This window comes from Pipistrellus hanaki (assembly GCF_964339955.1).
Source record: "Pipistrellus hanaki genome assembly, chromosome: 10".
Classification (NCBI taxonomy): Eukaryota; Metazoa; Chordata; class Mammalia; order Chiroptera; family Vespertilionidae; genus Pipistrellus; species Pipistrellus hanaki.
This window is the reverse complement of record NC_140512.1, coordinates 15,317,528-15,323,394: the sequence shown is the minus strand read 5'-3', so window position 1 is coordinate 15,323,394 and position 5,867 is coordinate 15,317,528. Positions and strand designations below refer to the sequence as shown.

Below are 5,867 nucleotides of genomic sequence, written 5' to 3'. Positions count from 1 at the left end.
CCTTTTTCACCCATTCCTTAATCCCTCTCCCATCTGGCAACCATAAAATATTCTCTGTATCCTTGAGTCTCCTGTTCTGCTTGTTGTTTATTTTGTGTTTTAGATTCCACATATAAGTGAAATCATCTGGCATTTGTCTTTCTCTGTCTGACTTGTTTCACTTAGCATAATATTCCTTAGGTCCATTCATGTTGTTGCGGATGGCAGGATTTCATTATTTTTTATGGTTGAATCACATTCCATTGAACATATGCATCACTTCTTCTTTATCCATTCATGTATTTATGAACACTTAGGTTGCTTCCATATTTTGACTATTGTAAATAATGCAGTTAACATATTCTTTTTATTTATTTGGTGGCTTGGGTTTCTTCAGATAAATACCTAGAGGCAGAGTTAGTTTTAAAGCCTATTTTGTTTGCCACCTGAGCTTTTTGTTTTGTTTCCATTTTCATGAAATATATTTTTCATTCCTTTACTTTCAGCCTGTGTGTGTGTCTTTTGATCGGAAGTGAATCTCTTATAGACGACATATGTAAAGATCTTGTTTTGTTATCCATCAGTCATTGTATGTCTTTTGATTAAAACATTAAGTCCATTTGTATTCTAAGTAATCATTGATAGATATGTATTTCTTGCCATTTTGTTTTTCATTTTTTTGATATTTTTTTCTTCTTAAAGAAGACCCTTCAACATTTTTTGTAATGCTTGTTTGGTGGCGATGAACTCCTTTAGCTTTTGTTGTTGTCAGGGAGGCTCTTTATCCATGCTTTGATTCTAAATGATAGCCCTACTAGGTAGTAATCTTGGTTGTAGGTCCTTGCTTTTCTTCACTTTTAATATTCCGAGCCAATTCCCTCTGGCCTGCAAAGTGTCTGCTGAGAAATCTGCTGACAGTCTTATGGGTAGCTAACTGCTTTTCTCTTGCTACTTTTATGATTCTCTTTTTATCTTTAACCTTTTGCATTTTAATTATAATGTGTCTTGGTGTGGGCCTCTTTCGGTTCAACTTGCTTGGGATGCTGGGCTTCCTGGACTTGTATGTCTATTTCCTTCACCAGGTTAGGTAAAATTCCCAGCATTATTTTTTCAAATATGTTTTTAATTTCTTGTTCACTCTCTTCTCTTTCCAGCACCCGCAGGATGCAAATGTTGGTACACTTGAAGTTGTCCCAGAGGCTCCTTACACTATCTTAAAATTTTTGGATATTTTTTTCTTTTCTGATTGGGTGTTTTTGCTTCCTTGTATTCATAGTCATAGATTTAATTCTCTGCTTCATCTACTCTACTGTGATTCCCTGTAACTTAACTTATTCTTCATTTTGGATAGCATACTGACTGATTCTTTTTATGGTTTCTATGTCCTTTCTTATGCTGTTGAAGTTCTCACTAAGTGCCGTTAGCATCATAAACATTGTTTTGGGCTCTGTATCTGGTAGTTTGCTTGCCTTAGTTCTTTTTCTGGAGATTTCTTCTATTCTTTCATTTGGGAATTATTATTATTTCTTTTTTTTTTGTCTCCTTATTTTAGCTGCTTCCCTGTGTTTGTTTTTATGTGTTAATTAGAGCTGTGATGTCTCCCAGATTTGGTAGAGTGCCCTTAAGTAGTAAGTGTCTTGTAGGCCTGAGTTACCCAAGTTGGGCACTCCAGGTGCAACCCCTGTGTGGGTTGTGTGCACCCTCCTATTGTAGTTGAGCCTTGATTATTGTTGGCATTTCACTGAGAGGGACTGATCTCCAGGCCCATCAGCTGCAAATACTGTCTGCAAGTACAGCACAAGAGCTGCTGTGCAGAAGCCAACTCCACAGAGCAGGATTTGATTCAGTGAAACTTTGGTGCCCACTGAGTCTGTTCCTTGAGTATGTCACTCATGGAGGCCATTGGGCTGTACCTTTTGGCACAAACATTCCATAAGCTTATTGGTGATGTCTGAAGCTATTCACCCAGTACACTGGCTTTGGGGCCTCCCAGGAAATGCAAGGTCAGCCACCACCTGTGACCTGCCTGGGGCCATTCGGTATGAGCTACAGAGTGATCTGCTACTTGTTCTGGGCTTGGAGGTGCCCAGGTGAGGCCAAGCTGTGAACTAAGGCTGGCTGCCATTAGTGCCAGGCCTAAGCCACTTAGCAAGAGGTATGGGGTACACAGAGGCCAGGTGCTGCTTGTTTGAGAGATTTTTTTTTTTTTTTTTTTTTAATGAAAATCCACAGAATGAGCCAAGAGAGGCCATTTGTAAGGGAAAGCCATGAAAACAGCTATAAGTTGGGTGGAGCAGGGTTTCAAGGAATCACCAGGGCAGGGCAAACCGTGTTAGCCAGGTTGATGGAGACTCAGATATGGTGCCTGCCTGCCAGCTCTTTGGGGTGAGGACTCAGAAAAGGAACAGTGAGTGGCCTCTGCCAGCACTTCTGTCTGAGAGAAAGCTGCCCCTCCCAGCCCTGTCCTGATGTCAGACAATTAAGTTCCTTCCCATTTGTCCCTGGTGCCTTTCAAGCTGCTTCCCCAGCACTGTAACTCAGAGGGAGAGAGTCTGACTAGGTAAGTCCATTGACAGGGCCTTTGAAGAGGAACACCTGAAACTCTAGCAGCATTCCGTCTCAGCCGCTCTCTCGGCTGGAACCCTGGATTAGGGGTTTTGGTGTGCAGCCAGGACCCATTGCTGCTCGGGGCACCTTTGTATCGGAGATATACCTCCGATTTTTAATTGCCTCACATGACTGTAGAACCAGCTTGTTCTAAGTCTCCACCACTCCTATCAGTCTCAATATGGCTTCTTCTTTACTAGTGTATCCTTCCTTAGAGGACTTCTGCTCGGCTAGTTGTCAGGCAGTTCTGACTGGTGGTTATTCTGTAATTTAGTGTAATTTTGATGTGATAGTGGGAGGTTCTGAGCACCATGTTTACTTAGTTAGCCATCTTGACCAAACCCCTGTAGCAATGTTTCATAATTGCAAACAATAGCAGCAACAACATCCAGGCTACCTTTTTTTTTTTTTTTTTTTTTTTTCAGGCTACCTTGTTCATATTCTATTTTTGCTTCTTTTGGCACAAAAGTTACATATGCTTATTGTAAAAAAAGGAAAAAAAGTATTACATTTTATGGAAACATACAGAATAATAAAGAATTCCCCTTTTATTACCCCATGTTACTTGTCAACAAACAAGGCTAATCAATAAGTAATTAAGAATAAGATAAAATTTTTGGTTTTGTCAATAGATTTCGCTAAGAAGAAAAACTACAGTAACCTTTTTTATCATTTTGTATCTGTTTAAAAAACACTGGTCTTTGAAGATTTTTAAAGGTTTTGGTGGGAACCAGGTGACAATTCCATTTTTCTTCTGTATGTGCTCCTAGGGTGGGCAGACACTGCTACTCCAATGGCCAAAAACAGAGGAACTAGAAGCAAATAGTAGTTTAAAATGAGCACAGCAAATATTCCTTGCATAAAAGATTAACAGAGCCAAGGAAAGATTGGATAAAAGGAGATACCATCTGGTACCTCAAATTCTTGTTTTTTTTTTCCTCATGACCAACCCTCAGGCCCTCTCCGTTCTGGTGTGTGGTGCCAAATGGTGAGCTTATCTTATCTCACTTGACAGAGGTCATTTCCCAGGAACCACTCTGTCTCCTGAGCCCTGGGCACAATCATTTCTAGGAGTGCTCCACTGTTCCCTCAGGGCCTCACTGCTCATTTTGCCAAAATTCTCCACAGGCCCCCTTAAATAAACGCAATTCTTAAACTTTGACCATTAGGCTGCATTGGCAAGTGATTTGTGTACACATTAGAAAGTGTGTTATTGTATAGTAGGTAGGCATATAACTTAGAATTGGTTATGTGGTGCTGTGGTCAGTTCCAGAAAGAAAAAAAGTATAGACCTACCATTGCAGCATTGTTCACAATGAGAACATCAGAGTTGATTCACAATCTTTTGATTTATTATACCTTTTTGAGTAAGTCAACCTATTGTAAGTTTAAGAACTCCTTGTACTAGTATTACTATTTGTAATCATTGGATCTTTATTGTATTCATTATGAAGAGATTAGGTTAGTTTTGCCAACTTTAATACCATATAATCAAAATTTGAGGAACAGAATGGAGAGAACACATAAGTCATGGGCAGTTGGGTATGAAAGGGAAAGAAAAATGACTTCCTTTGTGGAAAAAAGAGGAGTTTTCTTGACAAAATTCATTAAAACAAATTAATAATTGACTTTTAGGTATTTGCAGTTAGTGCTCCATTGCTCTACTAAAACAAACAAACAAACAAAAAGGAAACAGGATTGCCATTGACTATTCTCTAAACTTCCAGTAACATTAAAAGATATTTTTCTAGAACACCTATCTGATCCAAGCTAACTCAGCAAGAAAAGGCAATCAAGATCAGGTGACAGGCTATTGTGAATTCTACATACCTTAGGAACCTAACTCCTAAGCTCAAAAACTCATTATTTTATATTTAATTAAATTACTTACCAGCCCTACATATTATCATCTACTTCTTTGCACATTTATAGAGCTCTGAAAAATCTCCAAAGTGTGTTCCATCCAATGGCATCTTTTTTCTTTCCCCGCCTGTGGAACTTTCCCCCCACCCCCCACCCCTCCAACACATGGCTTATATTACATCTTTAAAATGTCACAAATAAGACTGACGAATCATATGGCCTCTTGCTGTTTCTGTAGCTAGACAACTTAGATCTTATTCATCAGCCTGCTTACTGTTCCTTTTTTAGAAACATAGATAGCCTCCAAAAATTTTCTGATATCCTCGTTTTCAACTGCCATGGCTTGCTGAATCAAAACAGTTGAGTCCAAGTTCAATGTCATTTCCTTCAAGAATTAACTCATCTTTGTAGTCTTGATATACTGAACAGGCAATGCAAACCCTGCAGGTGTAGTTTTCACCCAAGAAATTTCTGATTTCAACAAGAGAACAATTCTGACAGGGAATGAGCATACACAGGCCCCATTGTGTAAGGAAGTCCAGAGTAACACCCTTGATCATGTTCTGTACATGACTATAGGTGATGTGAATGGCAGCCAGTTCCCTGCTATTTTCCCACTGTTTGTTGATCTGGGGCATCTTCTTTTTCTTTCCAAGGAAACAAAGTTCTACGTTGATGTGATTGAAGTCCCTTTTCTGGGTGCCTCTGGGACACTTCACCATAACTGTGCTTCTCTCTAGAGTGAGATTGACATTTTCTGAAATGTCAACAGTCTGATTGCGGAAAATGTTCTTTATCCTCATAGTAGATTGGGGGGGGGGGGGGGAGTCCTGTGGGTCATTTTTAATATTTGCTCTCAGTTTCAGCAGCCTCTTGTCTTCTTGCCATCTCAGCCCTGGTGTAGGGGTAAAAGGGAAACTGAATGTTTCTCTCAGCAAATCCCTGTTTCTAGCAATAGGCAGCGAGAGGAGAGTAGGCCTGATTGGGCAGGTGGGGCAGAGGGATGAGCGGCTCTAACATCCCCAGCTTCACACATTGGCTAGTCTTTTTGTTCACCAACCAAAGCAATGTTGTGGAAAATAGAGATTTGACTATATAGCTCCTCTTCCAAAGCATGCTATTAAGGTCTGAGTAGACCAGCCTCAGCAATATAGGCTAAGACCCCCTTGAAGTGTTCATTTTTTTGTGCTTGCAAGTGTTCATTTTTTTCTTTATCCGTTTTTCTGTTAATTTGAAAAAATTCATTTTCTCACATTTAAGTTATTAGATGTTTTTTCTGTGTCTGTAAAGGGGGAAATTTGACATCCAAGGGTATGAATTGGACATTTCCTTATCTACTTGAAATTTTAAGATAGTGATTGTAAGATCCTGGTTCCTATAACAGAAATCAGCATCTGACATTTTTTTATGTGATTTTC

General features: G+C 39.5%; 1 pseudogene across 1 annotated transcript; it reads right to left on the bottom strand.

The window, feature by feature from the left end:
- Window positions 1–4,703: 4,703 nt before the first annotated feature.
- LOC311629330 (large ribosomal subunit protein uL6-like) lies at window positions 4,704–5,252 on the bottom strand (annotated as a pseudogene). Its single transcript has one exon. The product of its transcript is annotated as a large ribosomal subunit protein uL6-like (transcript).
- Between the last annotated feature and the right edge of the window lie 615 nt (window positions 5,253–5,867).